The sequence below is a fragment of the Stegostoma tigrinum genome, chromosome 17 (genome assembly GCF_030684315.1).
Source record: "Stegostoma tigrinum isolate sSteTig4 chromosome 17, sSteTig4.hap1, whole genome shotgun sequence".
NCBI classification, from domain to species: Eukaryota; Metazoa; Chordata; class Chondrichthyes; order Orectolobiformes; family Stegostomatidae; genus Stegostoma; species Stegostoma tigrinum.
This window is the reverse complement of record NC_081370.1, coordinates 38,700,984-38,725,709: the sequence shown is the minus strand read 5'-3', so window position 1 is coordinate 38,725,709 and position 24,726 is coordinate 38,700,984. Positions and strand designations below refer to the sequence as shown.

The following is a 24,726-nucleotide window of genomic DNA, read 5'->3' as shown; positions in this document are numbered from 1 at the left end:
CTGTAATAAATCCCATCATCAAATTTGGGTAGAAAAGGAGACTTGGCTGATCAAACCATTCAGATACTGTAGGGATCAGGCTCTCAGGAACACCAGAAGAAAGGGTGCGTAAAATTGATATTTATTTGTCCTTCATGTATGTTTTTAAAGCAGAATTATGATATGGCAGGTTGTCTGTCTCTGTCTGTCTCCTGCACCGAGTTGCGCTCACTGTTTTATTAACCATGGATATCTTGTAGTGTATGGAATGTTTGTTTCTTCATAGTAGGTATGGACACATTCTGACTTTACTCAAATATCACCATTTTAAATATCTGCAGCTGTCTTTGTTGAATTAACCCTAAATCTAGAATATCTTCATTTAAGCTAGCTCTACTTTCCTGTCCTCATTGCTGTTATTTCAGTTTGCTGTGCTCGTCATTGATCCACTGTTTTCCCAGTCAAATTATTATGGTGCAGAAAGGGGCCATTTGGTCCACTGTTTGTGCACTGCCTCTGAGCATTTTCCCTCCCTGCCATACTCTTGCCTTTTGCTAATAACATTTCACATAGTTTCTATATGGGCACCAAATTGAGTGCTGCCACCTAGTGCCATTATGGTGAGGTCTTGCATTATACCTGTCACATTACACAATATTGATTTTAACATAATACGTTCTATGGTTGGATCCAGAATGTGCGACTTTAATTTCAAAAACACTCTAGGAACTGCTCATCCAGGCTATTGCTGATTTTTTTTTTTGAAATAATATGCAAATTAGCCACTCATGATTACTGGGTGCTTGTGATAAAGGTCATTAATTATAGAATCCTGCAGCACAGAAATGGACTCTTCAGTCCGTACTGAACATCGTCACATACTACTGCCTGCACTTGGCCTATATCCCTCCAAATATTTCCTGTCCACATACTTATCCAAATGTCTTTTAAACATTTTAAGTGTACCCACATCCATCACTTTCCCTGGAAGTTCATTCCACACTTAGTGCAAAGAAATTGCCTCCCGTGTCTTTTTAAAATCTTTCTTCTCTCGCCTTAAAAATATGTCCCCTAGTCCTGAAACTCCCACCCTAGGGGAAATGCAACTGGCATCCACCTTACCTGTGCCCTTCATGATTTTATAAATCTCTATAAACCTCCTGCCTCAAATTGGGGCGGGAGGAGAAAAAAGTCTCGGCCTATTCAGCCTCTCCTAATAGTTTAAATCCTCCATTCTCGGCAAATTCTGGTAAATATTTTCTGAACCCTCTCCACCTTAATATCCTTCCTATAGAGGGGTGGCCAGAGCTGGACACAGTGCTCCAGAAGAGGCCTTGCCAGCATCCTGTACAACTTCAACATGATGTCCCAACTCCTTTACTCAGTGATCTGAGTAGTGAAGTCAAGCATGCTAAATACCTTCTTAACTATTTACACATGACGCATGTTTCGAAGAATTATGTATCTGAACCCCTAGGTCTCTGTTTTACAACACTACCCAGGGCCCAGCATTTAATTATTTAAGTCACGCCCTTGTTTGTTTCCCCAAAATGCAATACCTTGCATTTATCCAAATTAAACTCCGTCTGCCACTCCTCAGCCCATTGACCCATTTGATCCGGATTTCATTGTCATTTAAGATAACCTTTGCTATCTACTATACCACGAGTTTTTTGCTGTCATCTGCCAACTTACTAGCCGTGCCTTTTTATATTCTCATCCAAATAATTTGTATAAACAATAGTTGACCTAGCGCCGGTCCCCTTGAAACACTGCAGGTCACAGGCCTCCAGTCTGAAAAACAATCCTCCACTACCGCCCTCTGTCTCATCAAACTGGCAAGCTCCCTCTGAATCCCATAGGATCTCACTTTACCACCACACGGAACCTTGTCAAAGGTTTATTTCTTCTTGCGTCGCCAAGTATACAATGTGGTTACTGATAGGCAGCCTGTAGTCCACTACCACAGGTGATCTTTCTCCCCGTCTTAATTTGCATCTCCCATTCTGATCTCCTGAACCAAGGTCATTGCTAACTGTTGCACCAGTGCCATCCTTGATTAACTGTTACCCCTCCACCAATACCTAGCTTCTTATTCTTGAATGTCATAACCCCTTCATTTTATTAAGGACTTAATCCTAGTTATCTGATGGACACATCTCAGTAATGGCTATCAGGTCCCATTTATTGATTTTAAATGTGTATTAGCAATTTGTTTACGTTATGTATGCTCTGTTCATTCAGATAGAGACTTTAGTCTTTATAACATTCTAGTCTTGATTGTTGACATATTCCTAGGGTTTTGTCTCTTCCTGTCATTCTTTGACCCTCATTCCCCATATCCACTATTTCCTTTCTTACCATGTCTACTGTTTTACCGTACTGCATTTTTCCACGTTTTGATCCTTTATCCTCAATGGTTTAGTTTAAAACATTTGCCAAGTCCCTAGTTATTAGGATCACACCAACATGGATCCCAGCATGCCTCTGGTGGAAACTGTCTCAAAGGTACAGCTGCCACACCCCTCTACCTCCCGAAAAGATTTTCCCCTATACTGGTGATAGTTCCCAAGAACTGCCCTTCTCCAACACCAGTGTTTGAGCCATGTATTTATCTCTGATATTATTGACCCTTTTGTGAGTTTGTTTGTGGTGCAGCTGAGGTTCTGCTTTTTAATACGGAGCCTCACTGCTGGTAGACTCCCTTTAGGAGGTTCTGCAATCTGGTTGTGCCATCGTTGTTGGTACCTGCATGGCCCATGACAACTGGCTGGCCATAACCCACCCCCACCAGCCCTGAGCCCTGGCACAGAGGGAGCGCAGCCATCTAGACTTGCTCTTTGCTGCAGAGAATGGTGCCAATCCCCCTTTGCCCCCGTCTTTTTTTTTTATTCTCCCCTATTACCACTTCAGTTTATTTTTGTTGCTTGCCTAGCCCTTGATTATCTCCCCATACCGCGGTACATTTGCTCAGCAGCCCCCACTATCATCCCAAAAGGGGGAGAGAGCCTCAAACCTGTTGGATCCTGAGAAGCTGAATCTCTTCCCCACTGGATCCCCTTGCCTGCCTCACTTGCAGTCACACTCTCCTGCCCCTGACGAATTTGCAACATTCTATCCAAAAATGGTGCAATTTGCCTCCAAAACTACGAAATCTAGTTGATTTTTCCCACTCCCTGTTGTGCCACACTGTCTATGATTCAACCTCCAGGCCATTAAACTTTTGAAGCTGTTCAAACTTCAAATGCTTGCTACAGATGTTGTTTTATCCAGGAACTCCCAAACTGTCTCTCAATCCTTAATGTGTTAATTATGTTATTGCTGCCACTCTCGTCGTTATCCATTCTTTCCTGCTGCCTCTGCCCCCACCCCCATGTGACCCCCTCGCCAATCACTGTTGTCCCCTCTTCTCTACCTCCGCATCCCTTCCTCTCTCTCTCTCCTTTTCCCTCTGTGCCTGTCTTGTTTCCTTCCCTCCCCGTGTCTCGGTTTCTCGGTCACACTCGGGGATAGAAAGGATGTGTCTGTGCCCTTTCATCTTTTATTCTTTGCATCTCTGTCTCTGCAAGTGAGAAACTGCTTAGGTTGACACAAATTAGTTTAAATGATCATTATTCACAAGTGCTGGTTATTCATGAAGTTTAATATAGCACAGGTGTAATTTATGAACAAGAACATGATTTCTAATAGATTTTGTGTGGTGTGATGGGAATGGGGTCTGGCAATCATTACTTTTTTTTTTGAAAGCTGATTTGAGTTCTGATTTATCTTTAATTAATGGCAGTTGTTAGTAGTAGTGATGACCTGAAAGGGACAGTCGTGGGGGTGTCACTGAGGTACATTTAGTCTTTGTCTTTCAATTGCACTTTTTATCTTTCCAACAGCCTGCGTGTTTGACTTCTTAGTACTTTTAGGATCTAGCTGTATAAGAGTAGCAAAACTCACAGTTCAACGAGGGCTCAGGCAGGAGAAAGGCTTTCTGTGAATTGCACTCTCTGGTTCATGTTTTGCATCAGTGAGATGATGTGACATGATAGGGCACACTGCTCAATAGAATAACAGTTACTGCTGTGCTTCGTTTTCCACTGGTTGAATGGATGTCTCTGTATGAAGCAAGATATCAGAAAGATTCAAAATGTTTGTTCACAATCACATCTTGTTCGCAAGATATTCAAATAAGCCCTATTTAGAAGAGGATAGAAAATTGAAAAGAGGTACAAGGGAGAAATATAGGTGATGACAGATAATCTTTTTTCTTGTGTGATGTTGATTGAGGGGTCAATATTGACCAAGACGTCAAGGAGAGATTCCATACTCGTCTGCAAATATTGCCATGGGATATTTTACATCCATTTGAGACCCCCATGTCCCTATGAAAACATACTGCTAGCCAATTAACTATCAATTTGTCTGTGCTTCTGTAATGCTTCATTTGTTCTAATTCACTTGCTGTGTTTCTGATGATATTATCTTGCAATATGTAATTGTGAGCAAGTGCTGACAGTTAGATTAATGATGTAATTTTCCTGTGTTCAATGAACTAATAATGCAGTCAGGTGAGGTTAGGTGTTTCCAGTTGTAATACTATTCTGCTCGCTTCAAAGGCAAGTAGACAAGAGGGTTGAGACAGTACAGAGGTTGTTGAGTTAGAGTGGGAAAGGAGAGAAGATGAGTATTGTGGGGGGAGAAATGGAGTGTGGGGAGAGAAAAACACAGAATAACCTGCTATCGGTTTTCCTTCAGCTGAGAGTTGCAGTTTGTGGTTGAGGAATCTACTTTTTTTTTAAACAAACAAGATCATTGTTACTTCACGATTTGGCTGTTTATATTTGTTCTCCTTCACACACCTATCTTATTCTGTGACAAAGACTTGTTTGTATTATTATCCTTTTCTCAATCTCGGTATCTCAAAGTGTCTTACAGCCAATTACATTCTTTTGAAGTGTTGTGATGCTGGTGATTTGCAAACCAAATTGTACACAGTAAGCTCCCACAATGTTGGTGGAGAGATTGGTATCGGCCACAACCAGGGAAAGCTCCTTATTCGTCATTAAGAAAGTCACGAGAGAGCTTTTGTTTTCAATTGAGTGAAAATAGGTGCCTGCATAAAACTGAAGTAGATTTGTTATCACGCTTCGAGGTTGCTTCAAAAGTGCAGCCCATCCTGAGTACTGCACAGGGAGATGTTAATGTTTCTGCTTTCCTCTAGAGAATGTCATAAAACCTCACGCTAGCAATTAAGAACCGTGTGTGCAATCCACTGAACCATAACCGATGTTGTGCATAGATTTTCTTCAAGACAGCCTTGCTGTCATTCCTGCTAAATATTTATGAATCTTGTCGCAAGTAAGAAGAGGGTTGAGAAGAGATTTAATAGTGGTGTCAAGACTTCCATTGTGTGTGAAGGCATTGGAGAAGTTGGGGTCGCAGGAAAAGTTATTGGGAAATTTGGTTAAAGCATTCAAAATTGCCATAAGGGTTGTGATCAAACAAGGAAGTAGAGCCTGTTTCCACTAGTGGCAGTGTCAGCAACTAGAGGGGAGAAATTTCAAGATAATCAGCCTGAGAGGTGGTCATATTTTTGCTCACTTAAGTTTTTTTTGTGATCAAGGTTATTCATTTGTCTGAGATAATAAAATGAGGTTGGACGAACACAGCAGGCCAAGCAGCATCTCAGGAGCACAAAAGCTGACGTTTCGGGCCTAGACCCTTCATCAGAGAGGGGGATGGGGGGAGGGAACTGGAATAAATAGGGAGAGAGGGGGAGGCGGACCGAAGATGGAGAGTAAAGAAGATAGGTGGAGAGAGTGTAGGTGGGGAGGTAGGGAGGGGATAGGTCAGTCCAGGGAAGACGGACAGGTCAAGGAGGTGGGATGAGGTTAGTAGGTAGCGGGGGGTGCGGCTTGGGGTGGGAGGAAGGGATGGGTGAGAGGAAGAACCGGTTAGGGAGGCAGAGACAGGTTGGACTGGTTTTGGGATGCAGTGGGTGGGGGGGAAGAGCTGGGCTGGTTGTGTGGTGCAGTGGGGGGAGGGGACGAACTGGGCTGGTTGAGGGATGCAGTAGGGGAAGGGGAGATTTTGAAACTGGTGAAGTCCACATTGATACCATATGGCTGCAGGGTTCCCAGGCGGAATATGAGTTGCTGTTCCTGCAATTCATTTGTCTTACAGGTTTGGTGGAAGGAGATCCAACAGTAGCTTTTGAGAGGAAAACAATCAAGGGATACAGTCCTAGTACATTGCAAGGTGTCATCTTCTAGATATGATATTAAACCCAGTCCCTATCTCACTCTTCTTATGGACGTAAATGATCACTTAATGCTTTTTTAAAAAAAAGCAAGGGGGTGACAATACAAAATGTGGAGCTGGAGGAACACAGCAGGTCAGGCAGCATCAGAGGCGCAGGAAAGATGACGTTTTGGGTCGGGAACATTTTTTTTCTGAAGAAGGGTCCTGACCTGAAATGTCAGCTTTCCTGCTCCTCTGATGCTGCCTGGCCTGCTGTGTTCCTCCAGCTCCACACCTTGTAATCACTGACTCCAGCATCTGCAGTTCTTATTATCTAAGGGAGTGACAATGGTATCTCAACCCTCAGTGAACATCACAAAAGAACAGATTATCTCATCACTATTGTATACCTATTGGGAAGAAGGCTTTGTGTGTATAAGTTAGCTGCTGTGTTTGTTGCACTGTGACAATGACTGCACTTCAAAAGTGTTGAGAGCTGCTGAGGTTGTTGAAAGAGTGGTATAGAAATGTACATATTGATTTCTACAAATACTGGCAAGACTTGGGTGGGGGAAGAATTGCTGGGCGGTTGGAAAGAAAATGAGGGTTTGGCAATAAATGGAAAGGTGAACATAGCAAAGAGCCAGCACCAGCAGTTTAGTCTAAATAGCCACCTCCTGAGAGGTGTAAGCTTAATAGAACATAGAACAGTACAGTGATGTGTAGGCCCTTCAGCCCATGATGATGTGCCAAACTTTTACCCCAAACGTAAGGTCTGTCTAACCTCCACCCCTACCTTATACTATCATCCATGTACCTACTTAATAGCAGCTTAAATGCTCCTAATGAGGAAGACTCCACTACCCTCTCCGGCAATGCATTCCACGTCCTGACCACTCCCTGAGTAAAGAACCTACCTCTGACGTCTCCCCTATATCTACCTCCATTCACTTTAAAACTATGCCCCCTGTAATAGCTACCTCCACCCTAGGAAAAAGTCTCTGGCTGTCCACTCTATCCATACTCTGATCATTTTCTACACCTCTACCAAGTCACCAGGCAGAAAAAGGTTGGCTTCTCAAGATTGCCAGAGCACGACACAGAGCTGTGATTTCAGCATTATATATTATAGATCAGTCTTCAGATGTAATCTCCGGGCATTATTCCCAACTCCATGATTCAAAGCTTTTGTAACAGCTTGCATGTGGTTACATTAAAGTTCAGTAAAACCATTCCTTGATGTTTTGTGTAGAAGTATCCAGGGAGGATATGGAGTATTGTTTAAAGTTTCCTTCCTGTGTTTCACCTCACCACTGCCCCCTTTTTCCCACATTCTCCCAAGTTGGGTGTTTCTGTTGTGATGCACTTTGGATTGTAGTTTTGTTGAAGCAGAGTTAATTTGTCTTTACTGTCGTGAGCTGTTGTCTTGTGTTCTTCCTCTGGCAGAACCACTTCACGGTGTGAGCCGTTTTCCAATGAATCTGCAGTCCAGCAATCTAGCAATGTGCTGCTTCCCATACACAGCAATAACATTCTAGATACCCCTGATGTACAGAAGGTTTATCCACTCTAACAATTGCTTGTTGATTTGATCTAACTTTGGTTTGTACAGCATGGCTAGTGTATTGTATGTCTATTTTATTTCCCAAAAATATTTCATATTTCATAAAATATCTAAAAGTACGTTACAAGAAATGCAACACTAACTTTTCTGCACTGAGTATGTTGTACTCTGAGGTGCCTCTATAAAATTGCAGTACCTGTGGCATTTACAGCATGCATTTTTTGCTCATTATTGAATGTAGTAAGGGTTGTATAGGTTTCTGGCTGCTTCATGTACTATGGATTGAAGCAAAGCAAAGGAAAAAGATTTGTATCTGACAGCATATTTCATAACAGGACCGCCTAACATGCTCAATTTTGGATTGTTGATATATTCTCACTATCATGTGCTAAGATGTGTAGTTTTTACTTGGCAAATTCTCTCAAAGGTACTGCAATAATGAGCAGATTTAGTTTTAATAGTGATAATAAGAGCTGCCAATGCAGGAGCAAGATAACAGCGTGGAGCTGGAGGAAAACAGCAGGCCAGGTGGCATCAGAGAGGCAGGAAAGCTGACGTTTCGGGTCTGGACCCTTCTTTGGAAATGGGTCCACTTCTGAAGAAGGGTCCCAACCCAAAACTTCAACCTTCCTGCTCCTGTAATGCTACCTGGCCTGCTGCGTTCCCCTAGCTCCACACTGTGTGTTATCTTAGTTTTAATAGTGTTTTGTTTTGAAGAATAAACGTTGGCCAGGACCCCTTAGTATTTTTTGGTATTGTTGATTGACACAGAATATTCTGTGCTGAGGTAGATGAAATGTTAGCTTTATCCGGAGACATCTTCCTATGGCTACATCTTGAGGCTGTATAAGAGAGAGAGCAAGTTCACGGGACACTACAGAAGTTGATATAATGTGTACTGTGTCTGAACATATTGCACAGGAGAATGAACCTTTCTTTCGTACATCTCCAGCTCTGTTTCTATGTTGCAAAGGTCAAGCAAACCCACAATTTTAACAAGTGCATTGCAATCCTTGGTCTTGTTTCCCTCCCTGAGGGCCTCCTTATTCTGATTTTAAAAAAAGAGGGAGGAATCACTAGTTATGTCTCCCTGATCCTTTTCTCCCTTGGAGGATATGGGGAATTTGAGTGCTGCAGGTGGTTTCAGGCTCTGCTGGGCAAGAGCGGGAATTGTTGGATGATACTAGTTCAGCAGTCAGGTTGTTCCCTGGATTGGTGGATGAAAGCAACATTTCTGACTGGTCCAGTTGAGTTGATGACTGTTTCCAAGGGGCTGAAAGCTGCTTCTAACTGGTAATCAGTCTGTTCTTTCTCACTGTATCATTATGTTTTTGGGTGAAGTAGGGCTGTCTGTGCGGTGTCTATTCAACCATTTGGGATTGAACCTGGCTCTGGGGTTCTAGCAGATTATGTGGAATTCCCTTCCACAAAATGCACTGGAGGTAGTATCTCTAAATTTTCAGACAGAGGTAGATGGATACTTGGTTATCATGGGGGTGAAATATTAGAGTTGAGATTAATATCCGATTAGCTGTGAGTGGCAGAAGAGTCTCAAAGGGCCAAGTGGCCTATTTGTGTTCCTTGCTCGTATAAGTTTTTTTTTTGTGAGCAACTCTGGCTCACCCAGTGGTAAAATAGGCCTGTTATGTAGAGTTCAAGATAATAAAATGTGAGGCCGGATGAACACAGCAGGCCCAGCAGCATCTCAGGAGCACAAAAGCTGAAGTTTCGTGCCTAGACCCTTCATCAGAGAGGGGGAATGGGGAGAGGGTTCTGGAATAAATAGGGAGGGGGGGGGGCAGACCGAAGGTGGAGAGGAGAGTATAGATCGGGAGGGGATAGGTCCGTCCAGGCAAGACAGACAGGTCAAGGAGGTGGGATGAGGTTAGTAGGTAGGGGTGGGAGGAAGGGATGGGTGAGAGGAAGAACAGGTTAGGGAGGCAGAGACAGGCTGGACTGGTTTTGGGATGCAGTGGGGGAAGGGGAGATTTTGAAGCTGGTGAAGTCCACATTGATACCATTGGGCTGCAGGGTTCCCAAGCGGAATATGAGTTGCTGTTCCTGCAACCTTCGGGTGGCATCATTGTGGCACTGCAGGAGGCCCATGATGGACATGTCATCTAAAGAATGGGAGGGGGAGTGGAAATGGTTTGCGACTGGGAGGTGCAGTTGTTTATTGCGAACCGAGCGGAGGTGTTCTGCAAAGCGGTCCCCAAGCCTCCGCTTGGTTTCCCCAATGTAGAGGAAGCCTCCTCCCTCACCCCTATCCCAGGCCCCAAGATGACTTTCCACATTAAGCAGAGGTTCACCCACACATCTGCCAGTGTGGTATACTGTATCCATTGTACCCGGTGTGGCATCCTCTACATTGGGGAAACCAAGCGGAGGCTTGGGGACCTCCCAGTTGCGAACCATTTCCACTCCCCCTCCCATTCTTTAGATGACATGTCCATCATGGGCCTCCTGCAGTGCCACAATGATGCCACCTGAAGGTTGCAGGAACAGCAACTCATATTCCGCTTGGGAACCCTGCAGCCCAATGGCATCGATGTGGACTTCACCAGCTTCAAAATCTCCCCTTCTCCCACCGCATCCCAAAACCAGCCCAGCTCTTCCCCCTCCCCGCCACTGCATCCCAAAACCAGTCCAGCCTGTCTCTGCCTCCCTAACCTGTTCTTCCTCTCACCCATCCCTTCCTCCCACTCCAAGCCGCACCTCCATCTCCTACCTACTAACCTCATCCCACCTCCTTGACCTGTCCGTCTTCCCTGGACTGACCCTCCCTACCTCCCCACCTATACTCTACTCTCCACCTATCTTCTTTTCTCTCCATCTTCGGTCCGCCTCCCCCCCTCTCCCTATTTATTCCAGAACCCTCACCCCATCCCCCTCTCTGATGAAGGGTCTAGGCCCGAAACGTCAGCTTTTGTGCTCCTGAGATGCTGCTTGGCCTGCTGTGTTCATCCAGCCTCACATTTTATTATCTTGGATTCTCCAGCATCTGCAGCTCCCATTATCACTGTTATGTAGAGTTGATTGCCATTAGCCCAATATTTACTGTTGACACATAGCCAAGGGTAGTGTCTTTACGGTTCAAATCAAGAAAGAGTGCATGTTATCAGTTTAATGAGATGTGAAAATAAAATGAGCTATTGGCTTCTATGCCAATTTACTGGTGCACAGCATATAGAAGAGTGACTAGCGAGTAATAATCTTTGACAGAGCAAGAACAAGCACTGAAAATAGTCCTGACCCATCCATCCTGGGATTTTTACTAAATGCCTGCAGGTGGACAAAACTACATGTACTCCTTTTTAACTGCAATTAGAAGTGATTGAAATGCAGCATGGGAAAGCTAATCAATGGATTGTCAATTGACTTGTTTCATAAATGGAAGGTATTTTGGGCACTGCTTGATATTGGGCACACGAAAATAGCAAGTTTTTTTTCTCACTCCACTGCCACCTTCTCAGTTCCTTTGAACATTGTAATGCTGAGAAGCATTTTGGTGAACAAGGTAGCAGACACTTGGAATTTGCTGTTGTAAAGTTTTTTTTTGTGGGTATCAATTGTAAATTTCCAAACTCGGGTTTGTGGATCTTTATTAATCAATGGCGTTGAGAGAAATCGAGTAAATGGACCCAAGGTACAACACTGACATAAACCAGGCATGAAGGACTGAATTGCCTCTTGTCTCCTTATTCCTGTGTTTCGTGTCTTTGAGGCCAGTTATCATGGAGAAGCAAAGTTGTGGAATTTGATTCAAGAATCCCAGAATTTTGTGTAAGAAAAGTCCAGGGATGTGCAGGCTCGGTGGATTAGCCATGGGAAATGCAGGGTTACAAGAACAGTGAAGGATGGGATAGACCCTGGCTGGGATGCTATTCAGGAGGTTGGTGTGGAGATGGGCCAAATGGCCTGCTCCCATGCTGTAGGGATTCTGAGACTGAGGCACAGGAATTTGGAGAAAAGGGATAAATTAAATGATATAAAAATTTATTTACGAGATGGGAGAGCGGGAAGGACAGAGAGAATGCAGCCAAGTCAGACGCCATGAATTTTAAGGAACTCTGATGCAGCACTATCAGTGTTAACTTTATTTCTACTTATACAAAAAAAAATCATTAGCATGTTAACCTGGCCACTCCACCCAACCTGCACATCTTTTGGACTATGGGAGCAATCCATACCACCCAGAGGAAACCCACGCAGACTCAGTGACCAAGGTTCATTTCCAGCCTCGGGTGACTGTCATGTGTGGAGTTTGTACACTCTTCCTGAGTCTGCATGGGTTTCCTCTGAGTGCTCTGGCTTCCTCCCATAGTCCAAAAGATGTGCAAGTTAGGTGGATTGGCCAGGCTAGGTGGATTAGTCATAGGTAACCGTTCAGTATAAAATAGTTTTTTTAAAAAGCTTCTGAGACCTTTCTAAATTGCTTGTAGCCCTGTCAAGGTCATTTCAATCTTAAAATAATAAAAACAAAAGAACTGCAGATTCTGGAAATCAGAAATAAAAATAGAAATTGCTGGAAAAGCTCAGCAGGTCCTGCAGCATTTGTGGAAAGGAGTCAGAGTTAACATTTTGGGCCCAGTGATCCTCCTTCAGAAAGAAAGGTCAGCAAACCTGAAATGTTAACTCTGATTCCTCTCCAGAGATGCTGCTGGACCTACTGAGTTTATCCAGCAATTTCTGTTTTGTGTTTTTTTTTGCTTCATTTTAATTTTTGTTTTGGACTCTCCCAGGGATTAATCTTTAAGTCTTGCGAACCCAATGTTTGTCCAGTTATACTCACCATGTGTTGACAGAATAGTTCCTTTCTGGTATCATCAATGATGGAAGGTTTAAAGAAATCACAGAATAACAAAATGATGCGACACAGAAGGAGGCCATTTGGCCTGTCATAACTGTGCTGCCCCTTTTGGGAATAAAACCTGTCCAAATTATGGCTAAGCCCATTGTCCTGCAAATCATTCCTTTTGCAATTACAGGTCCACTTTGTTTCAACCATTTCTCCTTATTTACCCTGTCAAGTTACTTCACGAGTCGGAGCGCACTTACGAAAACCAAATGAAGGACCATGACAATTATAAAATTGATACCTGAAAGTTTGTTTGTTTGAGAATGTGAAATTTGCTACCACAGCACGTGACTGAGGAAAATAGTGTAGATGCATTGAAGGGAGATCAAGATACACACGTGAAGGGAACGGAGATAGAGGCACAAAGGAAGATGCATAGTCGGAGATAGGTGAAGCATAAACATATGAGCATAGACCAGTTAGTCTGACCCATATCTCTATTACAAAATTTTGTGTGCCAACACTGTATCTTAGCAGAAATTTTCATCAGCCTCTACTGCTAGAATGCAATAATTTTAGCCCAGACCATTTTTAATTTCAAAAACCATAAATCCGTCCTGTCCCCAGTCACTCAATTGTGTTAACGTTCCCCTGATGTGCATTTCCTTTAGGGGAAGGGTAGAGTAACGTTTGTGCTAGTCACACAACTCTTGCAGTGATGGTTTGGGTTCGGGGAAGTAAACCATTGAAACTGTTAGGGCAGGAAAGACCTTTGTTTGTTTTATTTTACATTTAGTGAGCATTGCCGTTTTACACTTCAAACAGGGTTTATTGATTTCCCCAGACAGGAACTGTAATCGTCATTGCAGGAGGAATCCAAGCATACAAGGAAGGACAGGGCCATTAGGAACAGGGGAAGCTGCTCCACCATTCAATACAATTATGGCTGATCTAACCCTTAACAGCTTTTTCCCATCTTGACTTCTTGAATAAAAATATCATGTCTGTCATGAAAACTCTAATACAGCCAGCATCCACAGCCTTCTGGGAGAGACAGCATGTCAAGTTTTCATACCCTTCCCATTTAAAAAAAAGTGCTGAGAACAACAAATGTTGGAGGTCACCAGTGGGTCAGGCAGCATCCAAGGAGAGGGTAAGCTAATGTTTTTAATCTAGGCAATCCTTCATCAGAGCTGTGTGTGAAGGAGACAGCATTTAATGCTAGAGTTTGGGGAAGGGGGTGTTGGGTAGTGGTTGTGGAATGCAGATGGAGAGAAGACGTTGATAGTTTGGATTAAGTGATCAGAGTACGAGAGTGGCAAAACAAGACTTGGAAGGACAGTAACTGGGATGGGGGAGGAGGGGCAAGGTGGGGACATGATAACAAGCTAAAAGAAAAGGAAGAAATGATTCACAATTTAAAGATGTTGAACTCCATATTAAATCCAGAAGGCTACAGCCTTCTGAAGATGAGATGTTGGTCCTCCAGTTTGCACTGTGATTCACAGGAGCACTGTCGCATGCCAAGGACAGACAAGTGGGCATGTGAGCAGGACGCTGTGTTAAAATGACCAGCTACAGGAAGGTCAGGGTCCTGCCAGCGCACAGACTGGAGGTGTTCCATAAAGCAGTCACCCAGTTTGCATTTGCTTTCTCCAGTGTACAGTAGGCCACATTGGGTACAACAAACACAATGCACAAGATCGGAAAAGTACAAGTGAAATGTTGCTTCACCTGGAAAGACTGTTTTGGGCCCTTGGACAGTGAGCAGGGAGGAGGCAAAGGGGCAGGAGTTGTACCTTCTGCAGTTACGTGGGAAGGTGCCTTGGAAAGGGGGGTGGTGTTAATGTTTGTGGAATGAACTGGGGTGCCCCGAGGAACGATCCCTGCGAAATGCAGACAGGAATTGAGGGAAAAATGTTTGGTGGCATTCTGCTGGGGTTTTCTGAAATGGCTAAGAATGATCCTTTTGTATGCAGAGGCCAGTGGGATGAAAAGTGAGGACAAGGGGAACCTGATCACGCTTTTGTGAGTGATGGAAAGGGGCAAGAGTGAAAGCACGGGTGATAGGTCGGATGCAGTTGAGGGCCCTGTCAACCACAGTGAATGGGAAACCAAGTTTCCGGAAGAATCAAGCCATGTGAGCAGCATTGTTTTGGAAGGTGGCATCATCTGAACAAATGCAATGTAGGCAAAGCAACTGGGAGAATGGGATGGAATCCTTGCAGGGTGTGGGGTGTGACAAGCTGTAATGAGGGTAGCTATGGGAGTCAGTGGATTTGTATTGGATGGCAGTGGACAGCTTATTCTCCAAATTGGAGTCAGAGGTGTAGAGGAAATGAAGAGAAGTGTTGGAAATGGATAATATGGAAAGTTTTATAGAGGGGTAGAAGTCGGAAGAAAAATCATTGAATTTTTCATGTTGTGAAGTGGCACTGAAGAGTTATGATGTACTCAGAAAAAAACGTTGACAGGGGGCCAGAGTAAGAACTGAGGAATGTTCACTGGACCCAAAATGATAACCCTGATTTTTCTTTGCAGATGCTGAGTTTTTCAGGGTAACTTCTGTGTTTGTTCCTGACTTACAGCGTCCACGTTACATAAAACGGTACAGCACAGTACAGGCCCTTCAGCCCACAATGTTGTGCCGTCCTATTATCTGACTCTAAGATCAAACTAATCTGCATACCCTACATTATACTGTCCTCCATGTGCCTATCCATAAGTCCCTTGAATGTCTAATGTATCTGACTGTACTACCACTGCCGGCAGCGCATTTCACCCACCAACCACTCTCTGTATAAAGAGTTCTTTTGGGTTTTGCTGTCCTTTCAAATCTGGCAGGAGACGCACCATTGTTTGGCCATTCTCACATTCCAATCACCTTAATCCAAACTATAAACGTCTTTCCTCCACCAGCATACTACACCCACTACCCGCTCAAGCAGCTGCATAAATGCTGTCCCATCCACATATCACTTCAACTCTGAAGAGTCATCTAGACTAGAAATGTTAGGTTAGTCTCTCTCCATGGATGCTGTCTGACCTGCTGTGATCTCTTCTTTTCAGTACAAATTCCAGCCTCCATAATAACTTGTTCTTTAAAAAAGAGTGCACTTGACTAAGTAATCTGATTTTGATTGTTAATTTTCTTTTGAGTGAGACATTGAAATCAAGACTCTGTCACAATTCTTAGCATCAGTGTAATGGCTCCTTTTAGTTGCATTTTGTAGAAGAGCAGGGAAATTTTTCTTCCTGTACTAATGCACAGCAATGTACTAGATTATCCGGTCATCTATCACCCAGGTGTTTGTGGGATTTTGCTGTGCACCAATCTGCCATTCTTCCTACATTTACAGTAGTTTTTAAATAGGCCTGAGACAATGAAATATGCTAACAAAGTCAAACAATTTTTATTTTCATTTCATGCTCTACACTCAGTCCCTTCTTTCATTTCACAGTTCATTCTTCCCTCCTTTTGATTTTGAGATGCATCCTTATCTTCCACCTAGTCCAGGTGTTCCCTCATCCTCCATTTCTTACACCCCCCCCCCCCACCCCAATGGTCTTCTCTTCCCATTTCTCTCTCTCTCTCTCTCTCTCTGTGTGTGTGTGTGTCTGTGCCTGTGCCCCTCTCCTCCCTGTCTCTTTTATGTTTTTCTCTAAGTCCTTCCTTTTGGGTTTCTCTTCCTTTATCTGTGTAAGAAGCAGAAACATTAATATTTAAACAGTTGAGCTTTGAGGGTAGAGTGCAGTTGGATAGTGACCCAGCGTGTCAGTGCCCTGTGGAACAGCTGTTAGCAAATATAGTGTTAAACTGTAATGCCACATCATTCCAGTGAAAGCCTCAAGTGATTAATTACACTGAACCCGTGCAGAGCTCTGGTATAACTGTGTACTTTTCAGTGCAAGTCTCATCACTGAAACCCAGGGGAGACCTTCCAAGATTGGAGGTAAGTGAAGGATGTTTTGCTATAGGGAGATAATGCGCAAGCAGCATTCTGTGTGGCTTGCTCCCAGTCTCGGATCCAGCCTTTCGGGGTTTCTTGCCCTGTGTCTGAGCATCCAGCAAATAAAAAGAAATGAAAGTTGCAGCCGCCTGGACGAGCCAGATGCCTTGATAGCTTACTGTGAGCGCAGAGGGGTAAATTCCTCAAACTGGGAAGCCTGACATTTGTGCAGTTTTGAAAGAAAGGTTCTGGAGTTTAGCTCTTGTTTAAAGGCTGCTCTCTTTATGTTCATTAAAGAGCTGACGAAATGGCACACCAGTCAAAGTCTGACACCTAAATCTGGATGTAATTGACTGCCTGCTTCCAAATCTTGTGACTTTAATGTTTTGAAAAGCAGCAATTTAATGCAGAATAAAAATACAGCGTCTCTCTCTTTCATAGCTTTATCTTCGTTTGCCAGTTTTTAATTTGGCTATGCAAGCACACAAACAAGCTGTCTTTCTGTTTCACACTCTCTAATCAACGCTCAATATTTCTGCTTTATGGCCATTCTTTGTACCTTTCTTACACTATGCACCCATCTCCCACCCCGTGTGCATTCTCTTTCTCTTATCATACACCTTTGTTTTTTTCTTTCCTTCCTTTCTTCCCCCTCAGCTCCTCCTGCTTTTATCCACCCCTTTTATATCCTCTTGCAGTCACTTTCTCCCCTTTACTCCTTAATTTCTTTTCTCTTGTTCATTACCTTTCCTTCTTTCTACTTAAGTTGGAGAGGTGAACCCATTTCAAGATCAGTGCCTTATTTCTTGATTTATCAAACTTGTGATCCTCTATCTGTAAATCCAATGTTTGTTTGGTTTCCAGCATTCTAGATTAAAACAGCTTTGCTGAAGTTGGATGTTTCCCTCGTGCTGTTTACAGTCAGCGCCCCCACTTCAGTAAAACAGTATTTCTGTGGGTAGTAATCCTACCCTGTGTCAATGTTGGGGTTTTGAGCCTCATTCTAAAGGTTTGAGTGCAAAAGCTAATCCATTACAGCAGGGAGGGAATGCTGCGCTGTCAGAAGGCCACATTTCAAATGAGATCTTAAACTGTCATCCAATCTGATTCCTCTGGGATCTCCTCAGGAATCAGATTCCTCAGAGATCCCAAGGCATCATTTTGTAGATCAAGTGAGTTATCCCATTTTGTAAGGCAATGTTTCTGTTTCAAATGTCTGGACATTATCACATTACTTGTTCTGGGAACTTGATGTATGCAAATGTAATTTTGCATTTTGTGTACCAGTGATTACATTATAATACAGTGTACAAGTGTTTTGGTACATCTAGTGGTGAAAAGGTGCTGTATAAATACAAGTCTCTTTTTTTCTATTTCTCTTGTTTTTACCTATATAGTGTATTGGGCCAATATTTGCCTTACAAGAGAGTTGCTCGCTGCAGGAATATTTCTAGCCAGGCTTTCTTGTTGAATGGGAAGGTTAGTTCCACAGTTGTCTCCCCAGCCTCATCCTTGCTTATTGACCTTTATCCTATCTGAATTCCTGCATGGACCGCTACCAGAGTAGGACTCCCAAATGCATGTCCTGTATTTTGTGGAATTGTTAGTGCAGCCATCACGGGTAAGTAACGCAGCATGAAATGAAGCGGTAAGTGATTTTCCAGCTCATGTGGGTCTAATTGGGCCAGTTTGCCCTTTTAATCAGCACAGACGGCAGTGTGTTGGGCTGTCGTGTGCCTGGCAGAGCTGACCACAGTTTCACACTGGGCTGCTTACAGTACAGAAAACGAACAGAACTGCTTTTGTGTGTTTGCTGAATTGAGTGATTTTTCTGTGACCTAGTTCTTATCTTCGGAATGAGCTATTGATGCACGTGACGAGATAGTGTGGCCATTAGGGACCCAGATCCCTTCTGGATTGATTATTAGGAATACAAGGTTTAGAATTGGAGTTGGAGGTTAAAACTTGCTGCCACGTTGGGTTAAGCTGGGTGGTTGGGTTTAAGCTTAAGAGTTAAAGTTAAGTTGAGGGCTTGAGTTTAATTTTCCATCTTATAGTAGTGTAGAGAATATATCGACAGCAGAAACTGCTATTCTAATTATTCATATTCAGGATATTTGGGGAGCTGTGACTACTGCCATCCAGTCACATGTAGAGCACTTGCTCCAGCTGATAACTAAGAATGTGAATGCAATGGGGCTGAGAGGGGAAATTACAAGTGTTAGATGTAAAAGTTGTGTTAAACATGGATTGATCTGTGCTGTTTTTTTAAATCCCATGATGACAGTTGTAGCTATTAGTCATCAAATTCAGTTGACTACCTTAGTTATAATGGTGAGTACCGATTTTACAATCCTTGTCCACAGGAGGCTAGCATGATGGCACGGGGATGTTCTTACCCAGTGGCAAACACAGATCCTTGGTACTTCAGGCTACCTGAAATTTTCTCTATTAGTGCCTGGAAATTACAATCTGTGCTATTTTGTCTCTATTTTGAAACCTTGATCATAAGGTTTTGAGCACATAACCCAGTCTGACTTAGTGAGTTCAGTGCTGAGGGAATGCTGTACAAGCAGCAGGTCAGTACTGACTGGGTGGCATGGAGTTGGCACTGAGGTAGCCCTCTGCAGTAGGCAGCAGGCTGAGGGAGCACTTCGTTGTCAGTGAGGTCGTGTGCTGAGGGAGCAGTATGCAAACGGTGGGGTTGGCACTGAAGAGTTACTACAAGGTTGATGACAAGGGGAGCACTGCAAGGTGGTGCCAAAGGGAATGTTACACTGTTGGTGAGGCTCAAAACCAAATTCTCAATACTGTCCAGTTCTGCAGATTTTTCTCTCCATATCTCCGTCTTTGTAGATTCATGATTGATAGAAATTGATTAATGTGATTAGTCAACAACTCCATTAACATTGTATCGCTGGATTACCAGGAAGATAGAATGTGAACTTGAAGCAGAATGGACCTGTTCTTTAACACCAACATCTGATTCCTTTGCTGCAAAGTGTGGGGAAAGCTGTATGTCTAGCATTCTGGTGAGACATTCAGCAAAAATAAACAACTTACAGCTGAAATTATACACCGGGCTCCCAAGTATAAAAAACAGTGGGCAATAACATCTTGGACGTTTGCTTTATCAAAACCTGGCTGCTGAAGAGTCAAAACAGTGTGGAGAAACACAGCAGGTTAGGAAGCAGGAAAGTCGACATCTTGGGTTGGGACTCTTCTTCAAAACTTCACACCCATCCTCTGCAGACCCTTTCTCCCGCCTTTGACAAACCTCATCACTATATACATCACCCCACGGCCTCCTACGCTGTCTCGACCTCTTCATCTGCAACCCACTGCCGGATAAAGAGTTCGCACCCAATATTTTAATGTAAATCTCTTTTTTTTTAAAGATTCTATCAGACTGACTGCGTAGTTCTAGAGTGGGTTTTTTTTACTGTGAAGATATTTAACATATGAAGTGGCATAGTTTGTGGCACTGTTTCAATAACAGAACCTAGAAACTCAATATTAGCCGGGGGGGGGGAGAAAAGGCAGTGTAGTCCTGCAAGAGGATTGAATGACCTTCACTCCCCTTTACTCTAATTTTGTACGCTGTGTGATGGACAATCTCATAACGATGTTTTAGTGAGTTTAGCAAATCGTGTTTAAAAGCTAAAGGTCACCATTTAGAATTAATCTGTGATTTCTTTATCAAGCTGACCAATCCAGTAAGAAGAGAGTAAGGAGGTGATTTCGTGATGTGATGCATCATTCCTTGTTAAGCCACTTGCTAACAGTGAATGTTATCTGCCCTGAACACATTTAACTCCGTGTTTGGTTTGGCATGGATTTGTAGAAGCGTCCATGAAAAAACTCTGGTCAGAGAGGCGATGGGAAGCACTAATTCAAATGCAAGAATATGCCAGGTTTACCAAAACTTATCTGAATATTTACTTTGAAAACTCACACTCAAAACTTTAGATCTTTCCTTCTCATTAGTTGTTTCTATTTATCTAAATAATGCCTGCTGCAGTTGGTCGATGTCCAAGAGTTTATTGCCTTAACCCTGTTTTGCTTATTATTTAATGTCAATAGTTAGCATTGAACTCTAGCTTTCTTGCCCCAACCACCAAAGTTACATTCTACGATCCTCTTCGAGTTGAGGAAGCTTTATGCTGAGGAGTTCAGTTGTTGCAGTGCCATAGCTCTGCTCTATTTGATTCTCCACTTTACTGTTGCTGGTCCAAAATGCTGGCAACTCCCTTTCCAATATCACTGCTAGTATAACTATATCCCATAGACTGCTCAGTTTAGGAAGGCAGCTCACCCACCACCATTTGTTGTACAGTCAATTTTGGTGTGGCCAGCAATGTCCCCACACATGAATGAACACATCAGGAAGTAAAATGTCTCAACATAACTAGTCCTAATGCAAGGGTGATTATGTTTGTGTTTGTGTTTTGTTTTGCCAATATTGCGCTGATCAGATGACCCCATTTTTCATGATTCAATAACCAATTTACCATATCTAAAAACCAAGGTTCAGCCTATGTCTTTCTTCATTGACCTACTTTTTGTCCTTTAATTGTGTGAAAATAATACACCCAGTCTTTTTGAAAACCTTTTTCTTGCTTTCATGGTCAATGTGCATTTGTATAGCACCTTTTTGCATTGCCAGGATGTTCTGGAAGATATTCATAGCCAATAAATTGTTCTAAGAACAGTAACTGTTGCTCTGAGGTGAAAACCAGTGAGGTGTTTTGGGAGGTGTTTATTGAGGGAACACTTCTGGTTTTTCTTTTGAGTAAGGCTCTTGTTTCCTTTAGAGAGGGCAAACTATTTAATGTCTCAACCAACAGGTGTCATCTCTGTGCAATACTCTCTCAGCACTGCATCGGTGTTTTGGCCTGGGTTATATGATAGTAGGATATGGTTTCCAATGGAAACAACCCCAGTCTTTCAAACGTTTCCATTTGTCATTTTCATGCCAGACATCTGCCCACTAAATCTTTCTATTTCACACTGTGTTGCCGCTATTCCTCTTTTAGAATGGAGTGCAAATCCATAAGCATTTCAAACAAAATAATTGATTTACTTTAACTTTGTTTCACATTTTGATGGGGTGCATTAGGAAAACTTGCGGTGTGCTTCTCTTCCAAGCTAACCATTGTTTGTTTTTTTTTGTATGTCTGATGTTTTGGAGCAGCTCTTGAGAGCAAGAGGTTAATTGTTTCTGACAAGGATTTTGCATTGTAATAATTAAATGGATGATTATTAATGAATTGCAAAAATTGACTTCATTTTGCATGATATAAATTGGCAGGGATGGAGACTGAAAGTGACTATTGAGTAATGTGTTTTATTTTGCAGTGAATGGAAAGTATTATTGATCAATTGAACCTTTTTTCAGCCTGTCACTGTATCTTGACTGAACAGTGAAGTATTTTGAATATGGCATCATTGTCTCTTCAACGTCACTACTTTGAGTTCTAAAGATATACCTTTATCCAGTTCCTTCCAACGTTGGATGCAACGCAGTGGGTTTTAAATTGACTTCTGTTTGCACAAGTGAAATCTTACTGTAGGTAATTTGTGGAAGTTGCTAGTTCTGCTGTTGTAGCCTCAACCAGCTTGGGCCATTGGCGAAGCTATCCGTTGCTGCGCTTTTTATATTTTTCTTGTCCTTGTTTCATACATTTTATCCTTCCATGTTGTGCAGAATTGCCAATGGCTTTTAAGTCCATACTGATTTATGCAGAGCCATGGTGGCAATACTGTTTCAAGCAGAGTTTAATAAAGGAAGGAAGAACCTAGCATTTATACATCACCTTTCACAATGTCCTGTGGATAACCTACAGGATCTAGGAGGTGCATTTGGGAAAATTGGGCCTGAAAGCCTGTCACATGGGAAGAATGAATCAAACTGAAGTAAAGAAGGAAGCAACAAAGAGCTTGCATTTTTATAGCACCTTTCATGATCTCGGGACATTCCAATGTGATTTGCATTCAATCACAATTATGTACTTATGAAGTGTAGTCACTGCTTTAGCACTGGAAATGCAGTGGCCAAATTATGCACAGCAAGTTTCCACAAATAACAATGTGATGAATAAGCAGAAAACTTTTAATTGGCTAATATTGGTTGAGGGCTATGTATTAACCAGGTCAGTTGGGAGAATGTCCCAGTTCTTCCACAAAATATTGACTAAGGGCTTTTCCTATCTGAGAGGACGTAATATCTTACACAAACTATGGTGCCTCTGATTGTCCAGTACTCCCACGGTATGAGATAACTAAGTGTGGAGCTGATGAACACAGCAGGCCAAGCAGCATCTAAGGAGCACAAAAGCTGATGTTTCGGGCCAGACCCTTAATCAGAAAAGACTTTTCTGATGAAGGGTCTAGGCCCGAAACATCAGCTTTTGTGCTCCTAAGATGCTGCTTGGCCTGCTGTGTTCAGCAGCTGCACAGTTTATCTCGGATTCTCCAGCATCGGCAGTTCCCATTATCTCTCCCACAGTATGACATTGTGTGTATTAATCTTGATTTTGTGCTCAAATAGTTAGTCGGGTTTATGCCAACAACCTTGGACTCTGAGATGCAGTGTTAACCACTGATGCTGGCTGACATTAAATGATTTATTAGTATTTTTACATCGGGGGGAAAAAATATCATCTGGTGTTGTGTTAAAGGTTAAGAAAAGCAGCATCACCATTACAGTATATGTATAACCTACACTTAGACTACATAATGTACACGTAACATGACAAATGAATCGAAGGTGTGGAATTTGTGACCAGAAGAGAGACAGAAAAAAGTTTGCTAGCTGTTAGGATGTTCACATCCTGCCGAGTCTCCCTGTAGCCTATAATGGGAGATCAACCGACACAGAAATGACCCGTTTCTGCTGGTCTTCAGTGTTGTTCAAACTGCTGGTGCCAAGGATGATTGTTTGTGGAATGATGATGCTGGAGTTACTAATGATGAAGACTAGGAAGGTCCACACAATATGCAATTATTGCAATATGATTCGATGAATTATTCAGTGATTCGGATGGTGACAAGTGGTTTTGAAAGACTTCAGTGTGAATTGTGTGTGGGTTGTGTTGGTTGACATGTAGTTACCAATGCAATAAAATGTATCCAGGAAGTAATATAAATGTTTTAGTGGCACTTAGCTTTATTCTATTGACAGCCTTTATTGGACCCAAATTAAGTTCGTACAACAGTCCCACATGAGCATTGCCTGTACAAAAGCTGATCCCGTAACACCTGACAGAAAAAGATTGATCTCAAAAGATTTTGAAACAAGTATGTGATGTAATTACAAGTTTAAAAAAAATATTTTGCAAGTGATACCCTCTACCTGAGAGTGTGGTGAAGGCAGATAGAAACATGGCTTTGAAAAGGAAGAACGTTTCAAGGAAAGGGCAAGGAGTGGAGCCAGATGAGTAGTTAGCTCCGAGCCAGTGAGGATATGGCAGGCTGAGTGGCCCCCTCCTGCATGCTAACTCTCTTCTCTGCAAAAAAAAAACCTCCTTTTTTGGTATTATAACCTACAGCATTGTGAAGGGCTGCACAGATCCATTTCCTTGGGTCAACTTTCCTTTGCAGTACAGGTAGGTGCTCCCTAGCGACTTGCTTTTGTCTGGCCACTTCTGATCTCATTTTGCTGTGTGTAGTACATTGTGCATTTGATATACAGCACTATCAGAATTAATTTTCAGCCCCATGCTGTCCATTACAAGTGGTTTGGGCTTGAATAGGTTTTAAACAACACGCTGTCAGTACAATGGCTAGGGGGGAGAGAACAGCCAAGCACTGTCGTACAGTCCAGACCAACAACTGCCAAGTGTTGCATTGTATGTAGAGAATCAGCGGGTAATCAGAACACTTTAATTTGGGAGAGGTTGGGCTCTGAGTGGGTGGCTGGATTTCACTTTGCTGGAAGGCAGATGTGGTTTCAATGAATGGTTCACATTGAACACTGAGTGGCTCTTATGCAAACTCATGGGAACTAACTCTGTGGTTTTTGGTGTGGCCTTTCTCGTTTACTGTGTGCACTTTTGATTGTAGCTGCAGTTTGTAGCGACTTGACACCAATCGGCAGCAGTGGTAAGGAGGCGAATTAGTTTTCGTAGAGTTAATTTCTTTTGACTCTTGTATTCAATTCAAGAAATTAGTGTTGAAATGTGTGTGGAACTGGTATCAAGGTCAAG

At 42.7% G+C, this 24,726-nt stretch overlaps 1 protein-coding gene across 4 annotated transcripts in view; it reads left to right on the top strand.

Annotated features, from left to right (window-relative positions):
* The window catches only part of ppfibp2b (PPFIA binding protein 2b), a 247,441-nt gene that overhangs the window by 25,591 nt on the left and 197,124 nt on the right, over window positions 1-24,726 (top strand). The window contains exon 1 of one of the 4 annotated variants that reach the window (XM_059652094.1): window positions 16,416-16,522. The exons of the other annotated variants lie outside the window; for them this stretch is intronic. The gene's annotated coding sequence lies outside the window, so the exon portion shown is untranslated. Of the gene's footprint in view, window positions 1-16,415; window positions 16,523-24,726 lie in introns of those variants that run through there. 4 annotated transcript variants of the gene reach the window in all.